This window comes from Triticum urartu, chromosome 5, assembly GCF_003073215.2.
Source record: "Triticum urartu cultivar G1812 chromosome 5, Tu2.1, whole genome shotgun sequence".
NCBI classification, from domain to species: domain Eukaryota; kingdom Viridiplantae; phylum Streptophyta; class Magnoliopsida; order Poales; family Poaceae; genus Triticum; species Triticum urartu.
Genome location: NC_053026.1, coordinates 433865697 through 433893062, shown reverse-complemented (window position 1 = coordinate 433893062; position 27366 = coordinate 433865697). Strand labels below are relative to the sequence as shown.

The following is a 27366-nucleotide window of genomic DNA, read 5'->3' as shown; positions in this document are numbered from 1 at the left end:
ACTTATGTTTCATCAAGTAAATATACTCAGTATCTACTCAAATCATCTGTGAAGTAAGAACATAACGATATCCACTACATGCCTCAGCACTCATTGGACTGCGCACATCAAGATGTATTACTTCCAACAAGTTGCTTTCTTGTTCCATTTTACTGAAAACGAGGCTTTCAGTCATCTTGCCCATGTGGTATGATTAGCATGTCTCAAGTGATTCAAAATCAAGTGAGTCCAAACGATCCATCTGTATAGAGTTTCTTCATGCATATCTACCAACAAACATGGTTCGCATGTCTCAATCCTTTCAAAAATGAGTGATTCCAAAGATCCATCAACATGGAGCTTCTTCATGCGTTTTATACCAATATGACTCAAATTGCAGTGCCACATTTGTGTGGTACTATCATTACTATCTTATACCTTTGGCATGAAAATGTGTATCACTACGATCGGGATGGTATTATTCAAATAAACAGAGTAACCATTATTCTCCTTAAATGAATAACCTTATCGCGATAGACATAATCCAATCATGTCTATGCTCAACGCAAACACCAAATAACAATTATTTAGGTTTTAATACCAATCTCGATGGTAGAGGGAGCGTACGATATTTGATCAACCTTGGAAATACTTCCAACACATATCGTCATCTCACCTTTTAGCTAGTCTCCGTTTATTCCGTAGCCTTTTGTTTCGAGTTACTAACACTTAGCAACCGAACCGGTATCTAATACCCTGGTGCTACTAGGAGTACTAGTAAAGTACACATTATAATGCATATCCAATATACTTCTGTCGACCTTGCGAGCCTTCTCATCTACCAAGTATCTAGGGTGGTTCTGCTTCAGTGACTGTTCCCCTTATTACAGAAGCACTTAGTCTCGGGCTTGGCTTCAACTTTGGGTTTCTTCACTAGAACAGCAACTGATTTGTTGTTCCATGAAGTATCCCTTTCTTGCCCTTGCCCTTCTTGAAACTAGTGGTTTTACTAACCATCAACGATTGATGCTCCCTTTTGATTTCTACTTTTCGCGGTGTCGCGAATAGCTCAAGGATCATATCTATCCCGGATATGTTATAGTTCATCACGAAGCTCTAGTAGCTTGGTGGCAGTGACTTTGGAGAACCATCACTATTTCATCTGGAAGACCAACTCCCACTCGATTCAAGCGATTGTTGTACTCAGACAATCTGAGCACAAGCTCAAGATTGAGCTTTTCTCCCTTATTATGCAGGCTAAGAAAATCGTCGGAGGTCTTATACCTCTTGACGCGGGCACGAGCCTGAAATCGCAATTTCAGTCCTTGGAACATCTCATATGTTCTGCGATGTTTCAAAAACGTCTTTGGTGCCTCAATTCTAAACCATTTAGCATTACGCACTGAACTATCATGTAGTCATCAAAACGTGTATGTCAGATGTTCGCAACATCCACAGACGACGTTCAAGGTTCAGCACACTGAGCGGTGCATTAAAGACATAAGCCTTCTACTGTCTGCATAAATACTACTATCAACTTTCAACTAATTTTTCTCTAGGAACATATCTAAACAGTAGAACTGAAGCGCGAGCTACGACATAATTTGCGAAGACCTTTTGACTATGTTCAGGATAATTAAGTTCATCTTATGAACTCCCACTCAGATAGACATCCCTCTAGTCATCTAAGTGATACATGATCCGAATCAACTAGGCCGTGTCCGATCATCACGTGAGACGAACTAGTCATCATCGGTGAACATCTCATGTTGATCGCATCTTCTATACGACTCATGTTCGACCTTTCGGTCCTCCGTGTTCCGAGGCCATGTCTGTACATGCTAGGCTCGTCAAGTTAACCTGAGTGTTTCGCATGTGTTTCGAGGCCATGTCTGTACATGCTAGGCTCGTCAACACCCGTTGTATTCGAACGTAAGAATCTATCACACCCGATCATCACGTGGTGCTTCGAAACGACGAACTTTCGCAACGGTGCACAGTTAGGGAGAACACTTCTCTTGAAATTTTAGTGAGGGATCATCTTATTTAAGCTACCGTCGTTCTAAGCAAATAAGATGTATAAACATGATAAACATCACATGCAATCGACATGATATGGCCAATATCACATTGCTCCTTTTGATCTCCATCTTCGGGGCTCCATGATCATCATCATCACCGGCATGACACCATGATCTCCATCATCATGATCTCCATCATTGTGTCTCCATGAAGTTGTCTCGCCAACTTATTACTTCTACTACTATGGCTACCAGTTAGCAATAAAGTAAAGTAATTACATGGCGTTGTTCAATGACACGCTGGTCATACAATAAATAAAGACAACTCCTATGGCTCCTGCCGGTTGTCATACTCATCGACATGCAAGTCGTGATTCCTATTACAAGAACATGATCAATCTCATACATCACATATCATTCATCACATTCTTCTTGTCCATATCACATCACATAGCATACCCTGCAAAAACAAGTTAGACGTCCTCTAATTGTTGTTTGCATGTTTTATGTGGCTGCTATGGGTTTCTAGCAAGAACGTTTCTTACCTACGCAAAAACCACAACGTGATATGCCAATTGCTATTTACCCTTCATAAGGACCCTTTTCATCGAATCCGATCCGACTAAAGTGGGAGAGACAGACACCCGCTAGCCACCTTATGCAACTAGTGCATGTCAGTCGATGGAACCAGTCTCACGTAAGAGTACGTGTAAGGTCGGTCCGGGCCGCTTCATCCCACAATGCCGCCAAATCAAGATTGGACTAGTAACGGTAAGCATATTGAACAAAATCAACGCCCACAACTACTTTGTGTTCTACTCGTGCATAGAAACTACGCATAGACCTAGCTCATGATGCCACTGTTGGGGAACGTTGCAGAAATTCAAAATTTTCTACGCATCACCAAGATCAATCTATGGAGAAGTCTACCAATGAGGGAAGGAGAGTGCATCTACATACCCTTGTAGATCGCTATGCGGAAGCGTTCAAGAGAACGGGGTTGATGGAGTCGTACTCGTCGTGATCCAAATCACCGATGATCCTAGTGCCGAACGGACGCCACCTCCGTGTTCAACACACGTACAGCCCGGTGACGTCTCCTACGCCTTGATCCAGCAAGGGGAGAAGGAGAGGTTGGGGAAGACTCCATCCAGCAGCAGCACGACGGCATGGTGGTGATGGAGGAGCGTGGTACTCCAGCAGGGCTTCGCCAAGCACCGCAAGAGACGAGGAGGGAGAGGGGTAGGGCTGCGCCAACAAGAGAAGAAACTTCGTCTATGGGCTGCTCCTTTGCCTCCACTATATATAGGGGGAGAGGGAGGGCTGCGCCCCCACCTAGGGTTCCACCCTAGGGGCGGCGGCCAGCCCAGATCCCATCTGGTGGGGCGGCCAAGGGGGGGAAGAGGGGAAACTTGCCCCCCAAGCTAGGTGGGCGCCCCCTCCCCAAACCCTAGGCGCCTTGGGCCCTTGTGGGGGGGCGCACCTGCCCACCTGGGGCTGGTCCCCTCCCACACTTGGCCCATGCAGCCCTCCGGGGCCGGTGGCCCCACTTGGTGGACCCCCGGGACCCTCCTGGTGGTCCCGGTACGTTACCGATAAAACCCGAAACTTTTCCGGTGACCAAAACAGGACTTCCCATATATAAATATTTACCTCCGGACCATTCCGTAACTCCTCGTGACGTCCGAGATCTCATCCGGGACTCCGAACAACATTCAGTAACCACATACAAACTTCCTTTATAACCCTAGCGTCATCGAACCTTGAGTGTGTAGACCCTACGGGTTCGGGAACCATGCAGACATGACCGAGACGTCCTCCGGTCAATAACCAACAGCGGGATCTTGATACCCATGTTGGTTCCCACATGTTCCACGATGATCTCATCGGATGAACCACGATGTCAAGGATTCAATCAATCCCGTATACAATTCCCTTTGTCTAGTGGTACGATACTTGCCCGAGATTCGATCGTCGGTATCCCGATACCTTGTTCAATCTCGTTACCGGCAAGTCTCATTACTCGTTCTGTAACACATTATCCCGTGATCAAATCCTTGGTCACATTGTGCACATTATGATGATGTCCTACCGAGTGGGCCCAAAGATACCTCTCCGTTTACACAGAGTGACAAATCCCAGTCTCGATTCGTGCCAACCCAATAGACACTTTCGGAGATACCTGTAGTGTACCTTTATAGCCACCCAGTTACGTTGTGACGTTTGGCACACCCAAAGTATTCCTACGGTATCCGGGAGTTGCACAATCTCACGGTCTAAGGAAATGATACTTGACATTAGAAAAGCTTTAGCATATGAACTACACGATCTTTGTGCTAGGCTTAGGATTGGGTCTTGTCCATCACATCATTCTCCTAATGATGTGATCCCGTTATCAACGACATCCACTGTCCATGGTCAGGAAACCGTAACCATCTATTGATCAACGAGCCAGTCAAGTAGAGGCTTACTAGGGACATGGTGTTGTCTATGTATCCACACATGTATCTGAGTTTCCTATCAATACAATTCTAGCATGGATAATAAACGATTATCATGAACAAGGAAATATAATAATAACCAATTTATTATTGCCTCTAGGGCATATTTCCAACACTGGCCCCAAGGCGCGTGGCCCCTCGGCGGAACCCGCTCCGCCCGGCGCCAGCGCAGCAAGAGCAGAGGTGTCAAGAGGTTCCTCACCCCCAAGAAGCTGCCCGAGTGCTCCCTGCGCCGGCTCGTCACGACCACACTCCTGCTCCAGCACGCCAAGACCCCGCACTGCTCCCAGCCGCAGCGCATGGGGACCCGCAAGACCATGCTCTTCATCACCAAAGGCCTCCCGTGGCCACAGCAGGCTGCCGCGCCTTCACCATCGAGCTGCGCAGCGTCGCGTGGCCCGGCAAGTTCAAGACAGACCTGCCTCCTCGCTACGACGGCATGGCCGACCCTGTGGAGTTCCTCCAGCTCTACGAGCTGGGCATCGAAGCCGCCAACGGGGACGAGAAGGTCATGGCGAATAGGTTTCCCATGGCACTCAAGGACGGAGCCCGCACCTGGCTCCTGAACCTGGCTCCTGGTACGATCTCCTCCTGGGACGAGATGCGCACCCGCTTCATCGCCAACTTCCAAGGCACTCGCGACCGGCCTCCTGCCGTGAGTGACATGCGCCACATCAAGCAGCAACCACGGGAGGCCCTACAGAAGTACATCCAGCGCTTCAACAACGCACGCCTCAAGATTCCCAAGGTGACCGAGGAGGACATCATCTCTGCCTTCTCCGACGGTGTGCGCGATGTCAAGATGAAGGAGGAGCTGGCGATGCATGAAGATATGTGCACTTCCTTGGATCTGTTCAACTTGGCGACCAAGTGCGCCAGGGCTGAGGAAGGACGCCTTTCCCTCCTGGAGCTTCCAGCCGCAAACCCAGAAGAGAAGAAATCCAAGGCCAAGGACGTGAAGCGCAAAGGGGCTGCCGTGCTCGCGGTAGAACCAGACACCAAGTGGGGCAGAGATCAGCCCGAGTCTTCCAAGGGCAGCCGGTACTCTGTGTACCATGACCTCCACACCCACAACACCAACGAATGTCAAGAGCTCCGAGCCGTGCGAGAAGGGAGGATCGGCCGACGCCCAACCGCAACGATCGAGGCTATGGCCGAGGAGGAGGAAGGAGCGCAGGACGCTGGGAAGACCGTGGCCCTCGCCAAGGGTGGCGCGACCGACCTCGCGAGGATCGCTGGTAGGATCAGCCTCGCGAGGGAGGCTGGAGGGATCAGCCTCGCAAGGATCACCCGCAAGGAAACGCAGGCCTCCCTCCTCTGCCGCCGCAGCCAAGGAGAAACGAGGACCATCATCAGGACGAGGGGGCTGGGGGCTTCCAGGAGCCGCGCACGATCGCTTGCATCCTGGGCGGAGCTCAAGCCCCAGCCTCTCAACGCATCTTCAAGCAGTTCGCCCGCAAAGTGAATGCAGTCCTCCCCAAGCTTGAAGCCACGCGCCCTCTCAGGTGGTCAGCATGCGCCATCACGTTCAGCTCAGCGGATCAGCTCAAGTACGCGGCCACAGCAGGAGTCCTCCCGATGCTTTGTTCCCCAATCATCAGCAATGTGCAAGTCACCAGGACCCTCATCGACGGCGGGGCAGGGCTCAATGTCCTGTCCGTAGAGACATTCAACAATCTCCAAGTGCCTTACAATCAGCTTCAGCCAACCAAGCCTTTCTCCGGAGTCACCGATGGCTCCACGGTTCCGATTGGGCAGGTCCACCTCCCTGTCACCTTCGGGGCGCACGACAACTACCGCACCGAGCTCATCGACTTCGATGTCACCCACATTCGCCTGCCATACAATGCCATCCTCGGGTACCCAGCTCTGGCCAAGTTCATCGCTGTGACTCATCAAGGCTACAACGTCCTCAAGATGCCAGGAAGCGGCGGAGTCATCACAGTGCCTTGTGAAGAGAGAGACGCAGTGTGCTCCCTAGAGCGAGCCTTTCAAGCCGCATCACTTGAAGACCCAGATCGCAGGAGCGTGAGGCTCCCTGAGACCGCTCCCAAGAAGAAGAAGACATCGCCAGGCCCGACCCCTCGGGAGGCAGGCCCCTCAGGGTCCGCGCCTGCTCAGGGGGCACCTCCTTCTATCGCATAGGAAGGCACGCCCGGCGCCCTCCTCAAGCAAGACTCGGGGGCTCTCTCTTGGAGGGCCACCGACCTTGCCAAGGTCACGAGGGAGGCGCTTGGGCACCACTTGGAGGCGTGCTTCAAAGCATGTTTCCCTCAGGAAGGAGCAAGGCAAGGAGGGCCAAACCCTCAGGAGTTCGTCAGTCAGATCACGCAGGAGTTGCAGGAGTCAAGAGTCATGAGTGGCAGCCACCGCTTACCCGCCGTAGCTCCCCATCCATGTGAGGATGGTGGGCTGCGCGTCTGCTTCGACATACCAGGGCTCAACCGAGCGCCTCTCAGGAGCGCTTCTGGCCCTCACACGTGGGGCGCTGCGAAGGCCCACGCCACAGCTACATTTGCATGCCCTACGGCATGCCGAATGCGGCTGCCACGTACCAGCGCCTCATGAGGAGCATCCTGGAGGCTCAAGAGGCCAGGCGTTCCGCAGTCCTAGCGGAGATGGAGATGGTCCACGAGGAGCCACCAGCGCCTCCGGAGCCTCCCGAGGCTCCTGGGCCTGGGGGCTCGTGAAGATCGGCTTCCACAGCCCACGACGTCCGCTACTTCAACATTCCTTCGTCTTCAACGTTATCAGGTGACATCCTTCAAGTTTCATTTCTAGCTGGGAGCGCCCCCCAGGGCTGCATTATTCCCAGGCCGCGTGGGTCCGTCCCTGCGGCATGTATCTCCTTTACTTCATGTTCCTAGCTTACTTTGTTTGGGGCGCCCCTCGGGCTGCATCATCCCCAAGTCGCTCGGGCCAGACCCAGCGGCATGTACCCCTCTTGCGTTTATTTCGGGTCATGTGTTCGACCCATCATGATTGTTATTTGATGCCTGTCCACGGCACTCCTGCTTCCTTCATGTCGGCCGCTTGCACGTTAAAGGGGGGGTACCTGAGCATTGCGACTCAGGGCTCCTACTGGCTCTCCAGCCCTCACCCTCTGGCCTTGTCCACGGCATCGCGACCTGGCATACCAGCGACGGCTGAGACCCGCTTGTGGGCCGGGACCCGAGGACGTAGAGCGTCGGCATCTAACCAAATTTGCAGGAACACATCACAAGTTAAGGCCCAGTGCCAGGCGCAACCCGCCTTGAGGTAGGGCCCCGTGAGTCCCGCGCTGGCTCACGGGTGCCCAGATACACCTCGTCAGGCCCTACCGTGCCAGCCACGTGTCAGGGCGGGGCTGTACACGCCCCGGGGGCTCCTCCCGGAGGGGAGCCCCCTCCCATGCACCAGTGGAAGCACCATGCTCCGTGCTGGCGAACGACACTGCCGAGGAGCGGCTATGCCCGTACACATACGGAAGCGCTATGCTCCGCGCTGGTGATAAACAACTGAGGGTGGCCCCCGGCCGCATCAACCTCAGGGAGCCCAGAGCTCAGTGCCTGGCCTCATTGCAATGCCTCCCTCGGGAGTGCCGCGCGAGGGGGCTGGGCACGGGGGCTATGCTTGGGTCACGCCCAGACGTACGCCACCCAGCCAGGCCCCTCGGGCCTGGTTCATCGCACGTCTCTCCCCGAGCGGAGCCAAGGTACGAAGGCCGTTTGAGCGTCAAGGGGGACTCCTAAGCATAGCGACTCAGGAGCCTAACTGGTCACGTAGCCCCTCACTCCTTAGTTCCGAAAGGCTAACGGCGGTTGAGGTATGCGCGGGGCCGGGCTCTGCAGACGTAGAATGGTAGATTCACCCACACATCTCACCTCCCTACTTGCTGTTCGTGCGCCAAGGGGGACTCCTGAGCATCGCGACTCAGGAGCCTAACTTGTCACGTAGCCCCTCACTCCTTGGTCCCGTCCTGGTTTCCGGTCGGGGCTAACGGCGGCTGAGGTATGCGCGGGGCCAGGCTCTGCCGGCGTAGAACATAAGCAAGTAGGAAGGAGAAGCGCAAATCTCAAGGAATTCAAAAGCAAATATTACAGTCCATAACTGTTAGCGCAACACCAAACACAAGTTTAAACGCCTCCCCGAGGCATGATGCATGTTGCAGGAGCTGAAAGCAGAACAGGAGCCACGACGGAGTCACTTGTTGGCGGCGGAGCTGCGTGGAGCGGGTTCGCCTCGTGAAGCCCCAGGACCGGCAGCGCCCCGCTTCGGCTTGGTGCTGAAGGCCCAGAACTTCGACAGCAGAGCCTCCGCTCGACCCTTCATGGCCTCAGCGGTGGCAGCGGCAAGCTCGCCGCTTGCTGGCTCCAGCAGGCTGTCGAGGTCGACGTTGGGATCACGAAGATAGACGTGGGTAAGGACCCGCGTCAGCGCTACAGAAGACAGGACACATGCCTCGGCCTCAGCCGTAGGGCCAAGGCCAAGGGTGACATCTTCAAGAGCACGTATCAGGAAGGGAAGCAGCTTGGCGGGGCCGTCCTCGGCGCCGGCCAGCGGGCTTTCCAGGCCGCTGTCGTAAAGCGTCCTCAGCAAGGTGCGAGCCTTCACCTCCATCTCCGTGAAGGCCTCGCGGTCCTCGGCAAGAACCCGTGCCTTGTCATCCAGCTCGACCTTCTTCGCCTCTAACTCCTGCTCCAGCGCACCTAGGCGGTCACGGTGCTTGTTAAGCTTGGCGTCCCAGTCCTTGACGGCCTCCTCGCAAGCCTTCATGTCTTCCTCCTTCTCTTGGCCAATGCGGGCCTCCTTGGCAAGCTGGTCCCACAGGCCCTGCAGCTCGCTTTCCAGCGCCTTGCAGCAACCTCAGACATCGGCTACCTCCCCCAAGGTGGTGTCACGAGCAGCCTTCGCCCCAAGGACGGCCTGTTTCTCCTCGTCGCAAGCTGTCGAGGCCTGAACCAGCGCCGCTCAAATCGAAGCGTCAGAGCGAATCCAGCCAGAGGCCAGCTCCAAGCACCCGGCCACCAAGCGAGGGTCGGCGCCCAGAAGATCTCGCTGCAGCCGGTCCAATTCAGCAGCAGCATGATACAGGACAGTGGGAGGAGTCGGAGAGACAGCAGTTGGTGGAGTAGTAGGAGAGGACGGCAGCGTAACCATAGTATCCTGAGGCGGAACCCGCTGCGCCCCAACAGCTATGGCGGGGGCATCAGGCGAGGATACCTCAGGAGTCGCTTGGGCCATGGGGGCTGAGCTCGCCCCAGCCAGCTCCGCCAGGCCTCGCGAGGACGACCGGGCAGGAGAGGCCCGTGTCTTGCCGTCCTTCCTTCGCGGGCAGAGGCGCTGCCCCAGACGGAGCCTCAGGAGCTCCCTTCAGCTTCTTCGCCGCAGGCGCCAGCCTAGCCAAGAGATACAGATATCAAGCCTCAGCGACAAAGCAAGGAATAAAACAAGAATCAAGCACTTACGGTCATCGCTCGCAAGCTCGAGCAACCTCCGGCCATACTTGAAGCCCGAGAGCCGGTTGCAGGGATCAGGCTCAAGAGGCCCGGGAGCAGGAGGCATGTCTGCGGATCACCTCGGAGCCGGGGCAGACCCCCGGGGGACCAGCCCAATCCTGTCCTTTTTCGGGATCGGGGGCAAGCTCTCGCCGCCCCGCTCGTCGCCATCCTCGTCGTCGTCGCTCGGAAAGAGGCGGAGAGTGCGAGACCTTCGCCGGGGGAGGGGCGCTCTCAACTCCCCGTCGGTCGCCTCGGAGTCAGGCCCCGCTTCCCGCTCCTCTTCTTCCTCCTCTTCGCTGGAGTCGCCGGAGGACACGTTCACCATCGCCAGGGCCGCCGGGTCCTCAGGAACCTCCGCGGGCACGGGCCCGTCCCCATTGAAGACGGGCATGGATTCCACCGCCTGCTCCCAATCGTCTCGAAGGAACAAGGGTACAGGGGTGCCCTCCAGCCTCGCCACGTCTCCCCCGACCAAAGATTTGAGGACCGCGGCCAGATCTCCATTGGCCAAGACTGCAGGGCTCAGGCAGGGCCTCCACAGCAGAAGCATGTACTGACGGAGCGGGGCCACCTGGTGCTCCAGGAACTCCCTCAGGAGCGACGCACCGGTCAGCTTCTCCGCCGCCATGTTGCTCGGCCACAGATCCGCGTCCATCTTCTCCAGCACCGGCTTCGTGCGGGGATCCATGAGTTCCGCGCGAGACCAATCATCGGAGCTCGTGGGATGCTCCATGGGCAGAATCAGCCGAGGGTGGATGCGCCCAACATCTACCATGACCCACTTGCTCCTGAAGCCCTCAATCCTCTTCCTGGGCTTCGAGATGGTGTTGGAGCTGCCATACGCGACAAAGCTCGCGCACGCGGAGATGGGACCGCGAGAGGTCCGAAGGGAGAAGTAGTGGCGCAGCAAGGCCACTGAGGGCTGCACCCCGACGTGAGCCTCACAATAGTAGGCGAAGATCGCCAGAATAAGAACAGAGTTGGGGTGGAGGTGCAGAGCTTGCAGTTTGTAGTGGCGGAGGACAGAGAAGAAGAACTCAGAAAAGGGAGGCACCAGACCGGCAGCAATGGCGCTCATGAAGAGCGGATAGAAGGTGCTTCCTTGGCCCTCGGAAAGGGCGGAGCCAGCCTTGAACACCTTTGCCCCGTCGATGCCTTACGCCGCCACCATCCGGCGCACCCGGGCAAGGCCCTCCTCTGCCACATTCGGCGAGTCCAAGGCGACTGAGTACCAAGCTCCGGCCGGGGCCTGGCGAGGCGCCATGTCTTGCTAAGGCACGTGGTCGAAGTAGATCTGGAGATTTCGAAGGCAGGAAGGAAAGGCGCAAGAAAGGGGATCTGAGCAATGACCGGAGGAAGCAAAGCCTAGACAGACGCCGCTCTTTTGTCAATTCGCGCAGTTGCTAAGGCGACCACATCCAACCAACCGCCACGCGGCGCCCAAGGCCGCAGGCTGTTAGGGCCCGCGATGCTTCACACTTGCCCCTTCGCTTCTCTGCTCCGCCAAGTCCGGGTGCGCCTTGGGCCCGGGGGCTACTGTCGGCGTTCTGGGAACGGGGGTCCCCAGACTTGCCTGCCTGCGGCCTGCGGCGTGGCTCAAGGGGTGGCCCAGCACGACCCATCTTCATCAGCACAAGCTCAAGACCCTCGCGAGGGGCCAAGCCTCGCGGGGCGGACGACAGGAAGCTTCCTCAAGCACGGCCTCGTTAGGCTGGCTTGCGAGGAGGCGGAGAGATCAAGGTGGGGTACCTCACGAGGTGCCCATGACGCAAGCCATGACGACCAAGGGCGCCAGGCGGGCGCCAGCCCGCGCAGTGTCCTCCTTTCCTCTTTGGTGCAAAGGGAGCAAGCGTAGGCGAAAGCATCAAGCAAAGGCATCCGTTTCGGTGCAACGAGACGAAGACCGTCGCAATGGCAGGAAGGAAGTCATCGTGGAGCCCAATCTGGCGTCACCACCAGAGCCTTTGAGAGGCAAGGACCAACTTTAGTCAGGATAAGTGTACTAGATGTTCCCCTTCAAAATGGCCAATTGTTGGTGCCCTTCCCGCTCAATATTTGGGAAGAGGCCCAGGGCCCTTGCCTATAAATAGGACTAGCCACCCACAGGATAGGGGCATCTTGATCCGGCATCAAGAAATCAATCAGCAGAGAGAGAGCGACTGAACTCCCCCTAGCAGTTCATCGCTGTCGGTGTCAAAACCGGCGGATCTCGGGTAGTGGGTCCCGAACTGTGCGTCTAGGCCGGATGGTAACAGGAGGCAGGGAACACGATGTTTTACCCAGGTTCGGGCCCTCTTGATGGAGGTAAAACCCTACGTCCTGCTTGATTAATATTGATGATATGGGTAGTACAAGAGTAGATCTACCATGAGATCAAGGAGGCTAAACCCTAGAAGCTAGCCTATGGTATGATTGTTGTATATGGAGTTGATTGCCTACGGACTACAACCCTCTGGTTTATATAGACACCAGATAGGGTTAGGGTTACATAAAGTCGGTTACAATGGTAGGAGATCTTGAATATCCGCATCGCCAAGCTTGCCTTCCACGCCAAGGAAAGTCCCATTCGGACACGGGACGAAGTCTTCAATCTTGTATCTTCATAGTTCAGGAGTCCGGCTGAAGGTATAGTCCGGCTACCCAAACACCCCCTAATCCAGGACTCCCTTAGTAGCCCCTGAACTAGGCTTCAATGACGATGAGTCCGGCGCGCAAATTGTCTTCGGCATTGCAAGGCGGGTTCCTCCTCCAAGTCCTTCATAGAAGATTGTAAACACCAAGAGTAGTGTCCGGCTCTGCAAAATAAGCTTCCACATATTGCCATAGAGAGAATAATATTAACACAAATCAAATTTGCTGACGTATTTCACAGTGCGTCATCACACTACAACCAAGTCCTTTACTCGAATCGTTTACACTTTTCCATCTCAGTGTGTTTTGCGAGGCGGTTTCCTTGGCACGTCTTGTCAAAGCAGAGATCGTGTGCCCCCCTTTTATGGGATTCTCATCAATACGGATGTGGGTAACCCAATCGTGCCCGTTAGCATGTTTTCTCGATTAAAGGCGAGTCCCAAACGGTTACGGGGAGGGCTCCTGGTATTCAACCTCTTATAAAGAGACCAAGGCCTTACTCCTTTTTCCAATCTCAAACGAGTTCGCCCGTCACCTCGAGTTCCAACACCCTAGGCTCCAGATTCCAGACGCTTCGGACGTTCGACAATGTCCGGTTCTGACCTTCAAGGCCGATGGATGCCCTCCTCCGTCACGGAGGAGGACGTGCTAAAGTTGAGAGAGGCTAAGTTCTTGACCGCCGAAATTCCGCATAGGTTGCCTACTCAAAGGCAGGCTATTCCCAGTCCCCAGCCCGGTGAGAGCATAGTGTTCATGTCTCACTTCCTTCGGGGGTTAGGCTTCCCGATGGATCCCTTCGTGAGGGGGCTACTGTTTTATTACGGGCTGGAATTTCCTGACTTAGCTCCGGATTCCATCCTCCACATTTCCTCATTCATCGTTGTGTGCGAAGCGTTCCTCCATGTTACTCCTCACTTCGGATTATGGCTCAAGACTTTTGGAGTGGAGCCGAAGATGATCGAGGGACGGCACGCAGAGTGCGGAGGCGCTGTCATAAGTAAGAATGTTGATGCTCCATGGCCCAAGGGCTCCTTTCAAGAGGAGCTCGGCTTGTGGCAACGAGAATGGTTCTATATCACCGCTCCCAGGAGCGCCAAGTGGGCGGCGCCTCCTGCCTTTCGCTCGGGTCCTACATCACGGCTAGCGTCATGGGTCAACAAAGGATTAGATTGGGGGTTATCCAAAGACGTGCCCTTGTTGCAGGGCCGCATCATGGATCTCTTAGAAAGAGACCTCAACCTGGTCAAGGTGACGCAGGTCATGCTGATTCGCCGAACACTGCCCGGCAAACGTCGCTCCCTTCGTCTGTGGGAGTTTAATCCGGAGGGACCACGAGCTCTACAGCATTTTATGGGCGCAACGCCCGTGGAGATGTATAAACTGTTCTTCGGATCACAAATGATGTGTCCGGATTTGACCGAGGACGCAGGCCTAAGCTGCAATCGCCCGGATACCCAAGTAAGTAACCTTGTGCCCGGACCTACTATCCATATAATCATCATAAACTTGCCCCTAAAAGAGCTGTCCTTTTAAATAGGAGTGGATAGCGAAGGAAAAGCTGATCAGGTGTCTGGCTCCCCTTCCCAAAACCATGCCGGATCCCGTGCTTGTCAGGATGTTGAAGATAATGCCTTTGGAGGGAAGTAAGGGGAAAGACAAGGGAACTATGGCCTCCTCGAAGGAGGCTGCTCCGAAGGCAGGAACCGACAATTCCTCTCCCAAGGGGAAGAAGAGGGCCGCCTCTGACAAACCAGAGACCATGGCCCCGAAGCGGGGCAGAAAATCCTCGTCAGAGGGTCCGACGCCGGGGAGTTCCTCGGCCGAACTACGCCCTCAAAGGGATCAGCCCTCCAGCGAGCCGTAAGTAGAGAGAGGTTTTCCTTTTGAGGGACGAGAGAAATCCTTGATTTATATCTGAGAAGATTACCCGAAATTTTACCTTGTAGCTCGGACCTCAGCCCTTCTCAACAGAGCTCGTCTTCGGGGGATCTTCTTCCGGAGATGATGGAGAGCGGGGACGCCTCCCCCTGCCGTACCGCCTAGCGAGGTGGGTGACCCTGAGGTGTCGTCGCGGAGGGTTTCTCTGAATCCGGCAGGGGCGGAAGATAGCTATGTGGCCCCCCAAGGCTCTCCGCGTCCGGCCTTCAAAAGAGGCCATAGGACAAGTCCGGCACCGTCTGGTGCTCGGCCGGAGGAGCTAAAGATTCTGCTGGGATGAGCTTCTATCTCAGAGGAGCACCATGCATTGATGGGCACGGTGATTGAAAGGATTTCATCCGCAGAAAGCGGATTGCATGAGGCCATCAAAACTTTACTGACGGGTTTTGAGGTACGTTAGATAATGTACACTTTTGTCAGTTGCGCGTAAGTAAGATGCGCCCTATGTAGATAGTAGCCCCTGAGACTCTGCGCGTTGTCAAGAAATGACGGCATGCAGAGGATCATAATCCCAGGTCTAAGATGTCGCCTTTGAATGTAGGTGGCGAGGTGTCCGGAATCAAGCCGAACTGATGATGTGGCCGAACTAAAGCGGCAACTGGACGTGGTAGATGCCGACATCGCGCTTGTCAACAAGCGGCTTGATGAGGCTCAAGGTATGTAATTCTTCGGGCGGGATCAGGTAAGAGGAGCTTCATGCCAGTGTCTTACAATGTGTGTGCTTGACGCAAATGGTACGGCCGCCGTGGAGAATCTTAGGGCAGAACTTGCCCGAGCTAAGGAGCAAGCCAGAAAAAGCGATGCGGCTGCCGAGAAGGCCCTTGAAGAGCTGAGAGCCGAACAGGCTGCTCACTGCCGAAGCAAAGAAGAGATGGCCGAGATGGCCGAGAAGTTAAAGAGTGCTGCAGACCGTTGCAAACTTCTTGAGAAAGAAGACCGGGCGAGACAGACGGACTTAGAGAAGGCCGTTGCCGATGCCAAGGACGCTCACTCTGCGATGAGAGCTGCGAAGGAGGAGCTGCGTCAGGCCAAACAGATTGCGGCTGGAAAGCCCTTTATGCTGTGGAGGAAGTTTTGTGATCCGAAGTTTGCTCCGTTGGACCGGATGTGGAGTGTGGAGGATACCTATCTGGACTTGGCAGCGAGTGCTGCTGATGCGACCGAACACTTTCGAGATCAGAAAGATCACGAAGTGGAAAAGCTTTTCTGGTCGCAATTTCACAATCCAGAGCGTCCACTGGCAGTGGATGATCGTTTGGCTCAATGGGCCGGACTGAATAGGTTGTCCGGACTCGCCATGAAGTACGTCATGGGTCACCTGTGGCCGGGTAGATCGGAGCCGAAGAGTTATTTCAGCTTGGTGCAGCAATTCCTTGACGCGGTGCCACGTATAAATGCAATGAAGAGGTCAGCATGTGTAGAGGGCGCTAGGATGGCTCTTGCCCGTGTTAAGGCATACTGGGCAGAGATGGAGACCACCCTTGTTGCGTCCCGAGATTCGGACAAAAGCCGAGTACCCTCCGAGCACTATTTTTAGGAAGTTCTTGAAGGCGCTCGTGTAATAGAGATGCAGTGCTCGAAAGATGCTATGTTATGATAGCATATGTAATTATAAAGTAATATTTTGATAAACTGTAGTGGCCTTTTTTATACTTGTGCCTCCAAGTATTGGGAACACCTCCTGTGCGGCCGTTTAAGATATATATATATAGAATCTGAAAGATGGCAGTCGTTGGCTTCAGCCCCCACGCACATAGTGCGGGGGTGCTCGCAGAAGATGCATTTTCACACTTAACCCAACGTCTTGGTCCTACAAAGGAGGTGATAGCGCAGTGGGCCAGGAAACCGGACTATAATGCTTTAACACTTTCACTTAGCCATAGGGGTTTGACAGTGAGACTATTTAGGTAGCTCCTTGGTGGCAACTGCGCTCGTCCGAGTTCGGGGCGCATATGTGCCTGACCGGGAAGCGGCCCTTCGTTAAAGCGGAGGAATCCGATAGATTCCGATAGGTCATCGAGTGGCTGACCAGTCTCACGCTACATCATGATAGTCAGTTTTCGGCTTTCTCTACTGAGGTGCTCGCCCGGCCGAACCGGGGCACAATCGCAGTAGTTCTCCCGGTGCTACCTTAGCCGATAGAGCGGAACGTAAGGTAGCCGAACTCAGGAGCCGGGCAACCCAACATTTGACCAAAGACATGATTCGGAGCTGATGCATATAATGCCAAAACTCGCGACGCCGAACACTCCCTAAGGTGTTCGGTCTTTATGAGTGCGGGCGAAACAACACTCTTTATTAAAAAAGCCCCTAGTGTCCAGGTACGTGCAAAATTTTTGATGTGGCCACATGCCAAGACACCAGCCTCCTCCTTGGTTATATCAGAAAGAAAAAACCAGGTGATGTGTAGCAACAAGAGACAGTAAAAAAGGTTTACGCAGGGTCTTAATCTAAAAAGAATCCTCTAGGATAGGTCCCTACTGCATGTCTGCGCCTGTGTCTCCGTTGTGCCGTATCCTGGACGGGCGCCGCACGACGTTCATCTGTAAAAGAGAGGAACTGAGTTGAAAACGGGTCGTGCCGAAAAAGTTTAAAATAAGCAAAGTATAAAGTAAGATATATAAGTTTGAGCTTTATTGTCTCTTATTGTATATGCGTGGAGCCCCTAGTGTGGGGGTATATGGCTTCTAGGCCTGCATCATTGATGATTTTGCACCAAACTCGTTTATCCGCATTCGTGGTCTTGAATGACCTATTTCGAAGTTTTTTGGCCGGTGAGGCCATTTTGCTGTGGGGCTGTCAAAGCGGCCGCACAGTCCTCCGCTTGGGGAGGCGCACTTTAGTGCTTCCCCTTCAAAGAGATGATGCCTCGTGGACCAGGCATCTTAAGCGTAATAGATGCATAATGCGGTATTGCGTTAAAGCGAGCGAAAGCTTCGCGTCCCAGTAGTGCTTGATAGCGACTTGAGAACGGGACGATATGGAAGGTCATCTTTTCACGGCGGAGGTTATCGGCAGAGCCGAATATGACTTCGAGCCGGAGAAAACCCATACAATGGGTGTCCGGACCAGGTATTACCCCTTGAAAGGAGGTTTTGCTGCGGCGGATTCTTGCTGGGTTTATCCCCATGTGCTGGATTGTATCTTGATATATCAGGTTTAGTCCACTGTCGCCGTCCATAAGGACATTTGAAAACCGGAGTCCGCCAATTATTGGATCGAGTATCAAGGCAATCCAGCCTACATTCTTGATATTCCTAGTATAATCTAGCTGATCGAAGATGATCGGTTTTGACAACCAGTGGCAGGACCCTTTGGGGATGGGCCGTGTGGTGCATACCTTTACGGGCGCCGCACGTTTTGTTATGTGAAGTGAGTTCACAGTTTTTACTTATTGTGGGAAGTTCTTTTGTTTCCTGGTGCTCTGCTTTTGGGGTTCGTCCTCGTCTTCGGTTGGTGTGTCGAGCCCCTTGTGTTCGGCATTGAGTCTGCCGGATTATTTGAAAACCGAACAGTCTCTGTGGGTATGGTTAGCAGGCTTCCCGGGAGTACTGTGTATCTGACATATCCTGTCCAGGATTTTATTTAGGTTGGATGGATCGTCCCTGTTATCCTGGGGGGCGAATTTTCCTGATTTTGTTGTGAGCCTTTGAATCCGGCATTGACTGCCGTGCTCTTCGGACTTTTGTCCTTAGTCCAGCGACGGTCCTTGTTGCGTCGCGGTTTTCCGTTTCCATCCCTAGTTTCGGATGTACTTGGGTCGCTAGGGCTGCACCTTGCCAACCAGCTGTCCTCCCCTGCACAAAAGCGGGTCATGAGGCTTGTTAATGCGGCCATTGTTCTTGGCTTTTCTTGGCCGAGGTGTCTGGCGAGCCATTCGTCTCGGATGTTATGCCTGAAAGCTGCTAAGGCTTCGGCGTCCGGACAGTCGACTATCTGATTCTTTTTAGTGAGGAATCTATTCCAGAACTGCCGAGCTGATTCTCTGGGTTGTTGAGTTATGTGACTAAGATCGTTTGCATCCGGAGGGCGGACATAAGTCCCTTGAAAGTTTGCTCAGAAAGCATCCTCGAGCTCTTCCCAGCTTCCAATTGTGTTTTCGGGAAGGCTTTTAAGCCAATGCCGGGCTGGCCCTTTAAGCTTAAGGGGTAGGTATTTTATGGCGTGGAGATCATCTCCTCTAGCCATGTGTATGTGGAGGATATAATCCTCGATCCAAACTCCAGGATCTGTTGTTCCATCATATCCCTCTATGTTTACGGGTTTGAATCCCTCTGGGAATTCGTAGTCCAGGACCTCATCGGTGAAACATAGGGGGTGTGTGGCGCCCCTGTATTTGGGTGTGCCGGATTCTGATGATGGCTTCATAGTGTTGCTTACGAGAGCTTGCTTTCTTGGCCCATAAATGGACCTGACTGGGCCATGATGCGAATCCTTAAGTGGGTCGCATGCCGATTTAGGTGCGGCACCGCTTGCCGCTTTATGGGGTCGTCTATCTGACCGTGTGGCTTTTTCATTTTTTGAATGCAAGGGCTCTAGGGCCTCTTCGTCGAATTCAGGCAGTAGCTTTCTTTTCGGATAGCTTTTAGTGCGGCGACTGTCGCCGTACTTATCTGTGGTATTGATTACTTTGCTCCATCTAATCCGGAGTGCATCTTCCGCTGTTTTTAGCTTCCGCTTCTGCTTTTTTAGGTTGCGTGCAGTTGCAACGAGCCTCTCGTGGAGATTCTTCTGCTCCATAAGTTTATTCAGCGTGAGGTCGTCCGGAATGCCGTTTTCGCCGGAGAAGGGATGTTCGGTTTCTCTATCCGTGTTGCCCTGTTCGGACGGTTGCTCTAAGGCCTGCTTGTCGTCTACCGGCTCGTCCTGCTCTATGGCTGGGTTTTTGTCGAGGCGGGGCTTGGGTCGGCGTTTACGCCGACGCTTTGATTGCTGTTTGGGGGGTCGATCTCCCATCCCATCCCCTTTTTCCTCGTTGTCGCTTCCTTTAGGGGTATCCACCATGTACACATCGTGAGATGAGGTGGCTGTCCAATGCCCTATGGGCGTTGGTTCGTCGATATCTCCTGCATCGTCATCCATGCTGTCGATGTCTCCGGAGTCGAAGTTGAGCACGTCATTTAAATTGTCGACAATGGCTACCAAGTGGGTGGTGGGTGGGCTTTGAATTTCTTCATCGTCTGTATCCCATCCTCGCTGACCGTAGTTCAGCCAGGGTTCTCCTGATAAGGAGAGAGACTTGAGAGAGTTCAGGATATCGCCACATGGCGAGTGCTGAAAGATGTCTGCGGCGGTGAACTCCATTATTGGCGCCCAATCGGATTCGATTGGCAGGGGCGCGGGGGGTTTGGAGTCCAGGGAGGAGTCCAGATCCTCGGAGTCACGGGTCGTGCAGAGTGCGGGGCTAGCGTTCGGCTCGATCGCTTTCAGGATCGCAGCCCCCGAGGTGACGTCCAACCACTCATCCTCAATTGGCGCAATAGGCTCCGAGTTAGGGGTCGGAACCGATGCATGTGCGGCCTCCAGGACACTGTCCGGGGGCAGAGCTAGATCATGCCCCTCGAGATAGTGCGGCGTGCTTGGCCGTGGCTCGAGCCCGTCGAAGATCAAGTCTCCGCGGATGTCAGCCGTATAGTTTAAGCTTCCAAACCTGACTTGATGGCCAGGGGCGTAGCTTTCGATCTGCTCCAGGTGGCCGAGCGAATTGGCCCGCAGAGCGAAGCCGCCGAAGACGAAGATCTGTCAGGGGAGAAAAGTCTCACCCTGGACCGTATCGTTGTTGATGATCAAATGAGCCATCGGGCCTAAAGGCGACGACACAGAGGAACTCTCAATGAAAGCACCAATGTCGGTGTCAAAACCGGCGGATCTCGGGTAGTGGGTCCCGAACTGTGCATCTAGGCCGGATGATAACAGGAGGCAGGGAACACGATGTTTTACCCAGGTTCAGGCCCTCTTGATGGAGGTAAAACCCTACGTCCTGCTTGATTAATATTGATGATATGGGTAGTACAAGAGTAGATCTACCACGAGATCAAGGAGGCTAAACCCTAGAAGCTAGCCTATGGTATGATTGTTGTATATGGAGTTGATTGCCTACGGACTACAACCCTCCGGTTTATATAGACACCGGATAGGGTTAGGGTTACATAAAGTCGGTTACAATGGTAGGAGATCTTGAATATCCGCATCGCCAAGCTTGCCTTCCACGCCAAGGAAAGTCCCATCCGGACACGGGATGAAGTCTTCAATCTTGTATCTTCATAGTCCAGTAGTCCGGCTGAAGGTATAGTCCGGCTACCCGAACACCCCCTAATCCAGGACTCCCTCAATCGCACCAGCCAAGAACAGACCCTCGCGAGGCTGTTCTTCCCTGTATTGTTCATCATCAGCCCAAGAGGCAATCCACCACACCACAAACTAGAGTAGGGTATTACACCACAACGGTGGCCCGAACTAGTATAAACCCTGTGTCTCTTGTGTTGTTCCTTTCATAGTTTAGATCCTAGCGAGGCGGCGAGGTGCAGGTAGGTAGAGGGCGAGATCTCCGCGCGCACCCCAGTGTTCGAACCTAGAGGGTCTGCCGGAACCCGAAATCCGACACTCGGGACCATCGCCAGGTCGGGGACCAAGGAGTTCATGGAGGCCCTCACCGCCGGCGCCGATGTGTCCATGATTGGGCAGTTCGGTGTCGGTTTCTACTCCGCCTACCTCGTCGCTGAGAGGGTTGTCGTCACCACCAAGCACAACGACGACGAGCAATACATGTGGGAGTCCCAGGCCGGTGGCTCCTTCACCGTCACTCGTGATACGTCTGGGGAGCAGCTCGGCAGGGGTACCAAGATGGTCCTCTACCTCAAGGACGACCAGGTATGCAGTCCAAGCCTCCTATGCCGTGATTGATTTACTCTTCATGTCTTGATGTTGGTTCTGTGGTTAGTGTAGCTGTATTAGTAGGTTGCTTGTTTGACTTGTTCCCGATCTGAACTGTATGATTTTGTGGCATCTATGTCTGCACTGCATAAGCTTAGTCCTGTCGGTTCCGTGATCTACTTGTCTATGTAGTCTAAGCCTTTTAAACTGTGATAATTGGCTTACTGACCATGTGTTGATGTGATTTGTGCTTACAACGGTCTGGTAGATAGGCTTATCTTGATCTAAACTGTATGTTTTTGTGTCCAATAGTTCTGCACTGCATGAGAAAACTCTGTTGCCTCTATTATGCGGAAATTTGATGGTAATGTGATTAGTTGTGTATGCTTATCTGGGAGGCTGCATTGCTTAACCAGCTTGCTGTTAGAATTGGGATAGTTCTGTGTTAATTTGATACCAGTAATTTTATCATGCCTGGACTCAGCTTGATTAAGATCTATGCTGGTTGATATGTAGCCTGTATAAATTGACGTCCCAACCATGATTGGTAGGTTTATTACTTTAAATTTGACTGTGAAATCATTAAATTGATGATGAGCTTATGTTGACTGCATTCTAATGCTCTCATATGTAAGCAATGCATGGATTAACTCGTACTTATTGATTTGACCTTCTTTTAATTACTGCAATAAAACATTATGTCAGTTTGAATTGCAATAATGTATTATGGAATTACATATCTGCATGGAATTTCTACCTGTATTCTAGTAGTTCATTTTTGATTTTGTATTGATGTATGTTTGGCTGTTCTTTAAATCGTTTTTGTGTATAGTATTTGTTTGCACATGCTTTCTGTTCATTGCCTGATTTGTTACAATTTGCTTTCAGATGGAATACCTTGATCCGGATACAAACTGGTCGCTTGTTTGGAAAGTTTTTCTAACACGACCTATCGGAACCGACTCCAGAGCCTTCCTTTGACCTCAGCTTTGAGGAACCCCGTGTCACTCCCCGCGAGCGGCCCGGGCGCTAACCCTAGCTGCCGGGCACCGCCGCCACCTATCCCCCTTCCTCCCCCGCCGCCGCCGGCGAGCGCCGCCCGGGCAAAGCCCGTGTGGTGTCGGCGGCGGCAGGCTCTTCCACTCCCGCTTGCGAGGTGGGCTGCGCGGGGCAGCTGCGCAAAGCCGAGGAGGCAGGCGCGAGGCGCTGCGGCGTGTGGCTGTGCGTGGGCCGGCGCTGCTCGGCACGCCATGGTCGCGACGTAGGAGCCGTGGGCGCATGAGGTCTCCAGCCCACGCGGCTCTCGCGTCGAGGGCGCGCGCAGTGGCGGGCTTGGCTGCACTGAGGCGCCGTGCTCGCGCGCCGGGGATCCGGATCTGGCGCCTGGATGCCGCGTCGTGGCTCTGGCGGCCCGGATCTGGTGTGCCCACGGGGCCCCGCGGCTGGCGGCCCGCCTGCGGCTCGGATCCATGGCGGCGGCCATGGCTGGTGGCACGCGGCGCAGCTTGGCGGCGGGCGGCGCCGGCGTGGACAGGTGGACCAATTCCCTGAACATGTGGATGGCGGGGAGGTGGTGGGCTTCGGCTACGGCGGCGGTTCCTCGTTGGATGTTGGTGGCCATGGTGATGTTCGTCCTCGACCCCGATCTACTCCGATCTGCAGCGGTTCCGGCCCTTGGTGGCTTCGGTCACCGTTCTTGGGTGCTGGCCTTGCAGACCCGGTGGCTGGAAGGGTTCCGGGGGAATCTCTTGGCCGGCGTGGCGGCCACTCCGATGGCAGTGCCTTTGGGTGTTGCTTCCCTCGTTGGAGGCTTCGGAGAGGACCTCCTTCCTTCCACCCCTCCCAGGAGCTCAGGTGAAAACCTCAGAACCCCCTGTTCCAAGCGACGACGACACCACGGTGCCGTGCTCCTTCCTGAAGGTGTTGCTCGGGGGCTGCTCAAGTGGCGGTAGAAGTGGCGGCGGTTCGGTGTCGACACATGCATTCTGGTCAGCTTCATCTTGGAGGCTGCGGCGACGTAGGCGACGCTCGTCTGGTGGAGCTACTGCCGATGGCCGAGGCATCGTCGGCAGTCTGCGCCATCAGGTTCGGGGTGCTTAGGGGGAAACCCCAGATCTGGGTCTTCCGGATCGGATGATGATGGTGTTCTATCGCTTACCCTTCTGGGGGCATCGTCTTGGAGCAAGTGCTGGCTGGAGGGATGGTGGAGCGGTGTTTCATCTCACACTTTGATGGCGGCGGAGATCGATGGCATGGCGATGTGGAGACTCGGCGTCCGATGTGCGGAGATGGGGTCGCGCAGGAGGAGGTTGCTGTCTGGCGTCATGGTGACGTCGATGGCTGAGTGGCCAGACAAGGTAGAAGCCTCAATATGATCTGAAGACCTGTGGAAGATGGCGGCGACGACACACAAGTGCGTCTGACCGGATTGTGCCCCAAACCCGGTATGTGGCTCGGTTGGGGCCTCCGAATGAGTTTCGGCTTCCGGCTTTTGATGTTAGGCTTAGGTGAGTGGTTTGGGTAGTGGCCCAGCTAGCACCCCTTCATCATTTTGGATAGGAGTAGCGGCATATGTTGCCAAGATGGTGGATTCACGCATATTGTTGTAATACTTTGTAAGGTCCTCGAGAATAATCAATAAAGTGGCCGTATGCATCTCCCAGATGCAGAGGCCGGGGTCATCCTCCTTTTTTTTTAAAAAGATGGAATACCTTGAGGAGCACCGCATCAAGGATCTAGTTAAGAAGCACTCTGAGTTTATTAGCTACCCCATCTCCCTGTGGGCTGAGAAGACCACCGAAAAGGAAATTTCTGATGATGAAGATGAGGAGGAGAAGAAGGATACTGAGGAGGGCAAGGTTGAGGATGTTGATGAGGAGAAGGAAGAGAAGAAAAAGAAGATCAAGGAAGTCTCTCACGAGTGGAACTTGGTCAATAAGCAGAAGCCTATCTGGAAGAGGAAGCCAGAGGAGATCAACAAGGAAGAGTACGCTGCTTTCTACAAGAGCTTGACCAATGACTGGGAGGAGCATTTGGCTGTCAAGCACTTCTCTGTTGAGGGTCAGCTTGAGTTCAAGGCTGTCCTGTTTGTGCCCAAGAGGGCCCCGACCTCTTCGACAACAAGAAGAAGGCCAACAACATCAAGCTGTACGTGCGCCGTGTCTTCATCATGGATAACTGTGAGGAGTTGATCCCTGAGTACCTGAGCTTTGTCAAGGGCATTGTTGATTCAGAGGACCTTCCCCTGAACATCTCCCGTGAGACTCTCCAGCAGAACAAGATCCTCAAGGTGATCAGGAAGAACCTTGTCAAGAAGTGCATTGAGCTCTTCTTTGAGATTGCTGAGAACAAGGAGGACTACAACAAGTTCTACGAGGCCTTCTCCAAGAACCTCAAGCTTGGCATCCACGAGGACTCCCAGAACAGGACCAAGATTGCTGAGCTTCTGAGGTACCACTCCACCAAGAGTGGTGATGAGCTGACGAGCCTCAAGGACTATGTGACCAGGATGAAGGAGGGACAGAACGAGATCTACTACATCACTGGTGAGAGCAAGAAGGCTGTGGAGAACTCTCCCTTCCTTGAGAAGCTGAAGAAGAAGGGCTATGAGGTCATCTACATGGTTGACGCCATTGATGAGTATGCCATTGGTCAGCTCAAGGAGTTTGAGGGCAAGAAGCTTGTCTCTGCCACCAAGGAGGGTCTGAAGCTTGATGAGAGCGAGGATGAGAAGAAGAAGCAGGAGGAGCTCAAGGAGAAGTTCGAGGGGCTGTGCAACGTCATCAAGGAGGTGCTGGGCGACAAGGTTGAGAAGGTTATCGTCTCTGACCGTGTGGTGGACTCACCTTGCTGTCTGGTGACTGGCGAGTATGGGTGGACCGCCAACATGGAGAGGATCATGAAGGCCCAGGCCTTAAAGGACTCGAGCATGGCTGGCTACATGTCGAGCAAGAAGACCATGTAGATCAACCCTGAGAACACCATCATGGACGAGCTCCGCAAGCGCGCCGACGCCGACAAGAACGACAAGTCTGTCAAGGACCTGGTGATGCTGCTCTTCGAGACCTCCCTGCTCACCTCCGGCTTCAGCCTGGAGGACCCCAACACCTTCGGCACCAGGATCTACCGCATGCTCAAGCTTGGCCTGAGCATTGATGAGGACGACGAGGCGCCAGAGAACGACACCGACATGCCGCCCCTGGAGGACGACGCCGGCGAGAGCAAGATGGAGGAGGTCGACTAAGCGCCAAGGCTGCCTGTCGGCTGTCGTCGTCAGATGTCCATGCCCTGCACCGCCTAGTTGTTTTTATCTTAGTGTCGACGTTGGATGGTTTTGGCACGTTTTAGCTGTATCGGTTTTGTCTTTTGGCTGGCCAAACATTAAGCGCGGTTAGCTGTTTGTGGTACTCGTGGAACAGTTCGTTATTGTTGGTTCTACTATATGTTAGCTATATTTCTATAATTCTCTGCTATTGCTTGTATCTGCTTTACTTATGTTTTCCCTTGCTTTTGCTCTTTAGCTTGTTTGGCCGCTTCTGGATTCGTTTTTGAATTGTCCCTTGGATGACAAAGGAATTGCCATCCTACATAGGAATTGACTTATGTTGGACTGCCTCATGTAGCCTTTTTCTTCGTACATATATGTGCGTTCTAAAATTGTTGTTTCATAGAAGATGCAGGAACAGAGTATTTTTTACATAGCCATAGAGCCTTGCGACTGGAATAATATTGAACCTAACTACCGACCCTGAACCCTCCGTCAACTGCAACCCGGTCTTCTTATCGACGCACTTCACATTCAGGAGTGTGATCTCTGCAGGCTTGTTGAGCTCCTGCGCTCACGGTGCTTGAACTCTACGATGGATGCGATGTCGAGCTTCCTCACATCGGTTTCTCCATCAAACTTACGCTGCCGTAGCCATGCCTGCCAACCCTGAAGTCCTTCACATGTGAGCAACAATCTTGCTCGTTGCTTTCTCCTGCAGCAAGCTCTGCAAGTTGTAATAGTCTGCCTTATAGAGCCGAGGTAGCGCACAGGGGCACCACCAAATGGAGTTATCACAGGATCAAATGGATTCCTCCTAGCCAGGACTGCACCATTGATATACCCTTTTTGTTCCCCAGCAGATCAAGATGTCAGTAACTCGATGCATATATCGCATGGCAACACACACAGCATGAAGTTAGCTTCGGTTCTGAGATATCAAATATTTTGACATTTGGGCTCCACAAGTGCTAATGGAGAACTTGGGTTTACTCCTAGGATTCTCCATTGTAACGTGCAAGTGAAGGATTGCTTGAATAAAGTATTCGCTAGAAATGAAATAGTAAAAGCTTATTTGAATAAAAATACTCCTAGGAATCTCCACTGTAACGATGCTAGTAAATTCTTTTGCACTTTAGCTATATGTAAGTTGCCTGAAAATTGAATTAGGGTCAGTCGATTTTTCTGACCGCGGATTGCTGCTTCAAGATCCGTGCTTCCTTTTTTATTCTGTTGTGTGTTGTGTCTGATTTGGGCTGGGAATTCAACTGACCAGTGTTTTGGGCGAGTCAAACCTTAACAGGCTGAACCCCATCAGCCCGTATGACGACCCAGCCTTCCTCTATCTTCTTCTGTTTTTGTCTATCTTTTTTTCTATTTCTATTTTTTTGCTTTTCTTTTTTCTTTTTCTTTATTAGTCGGTTTTAAAATTTTATTTTGTGGGCATTTTTAGGATGTTGGTTGGGTGTAAATGTATGTACATAAATACTATATAATATGCGCAAAAACTGCACTAGTATATAATTATTCTTTGCATATTATAAAAAGTGCAAATTAGTGTAAAGTTGTGTGTGAGTTTTTCTTAATTTTCTTTCCTCCCAAAGGGTAATAACTATGCCACTAATTAATTCTTTCTTATGAAAATTTATTGTTTTGATTTTATTCTAGTTTTTATTTTA

The 27366-nt window shown here is 53.1% G+C and overlaps 1 pseudogene; it reads left to right on the top strand.

Moving 5' to 3' along the window:
* Positions 1-21152: 21152 nt before the first annotated feature.
* On the top strand, positions 21153-25875 carry LOC125509566 (annotated as a pseudogene).
* The last annotated feature ends 1491 nt before the right edge of the window (positions 25876-27366 follow it).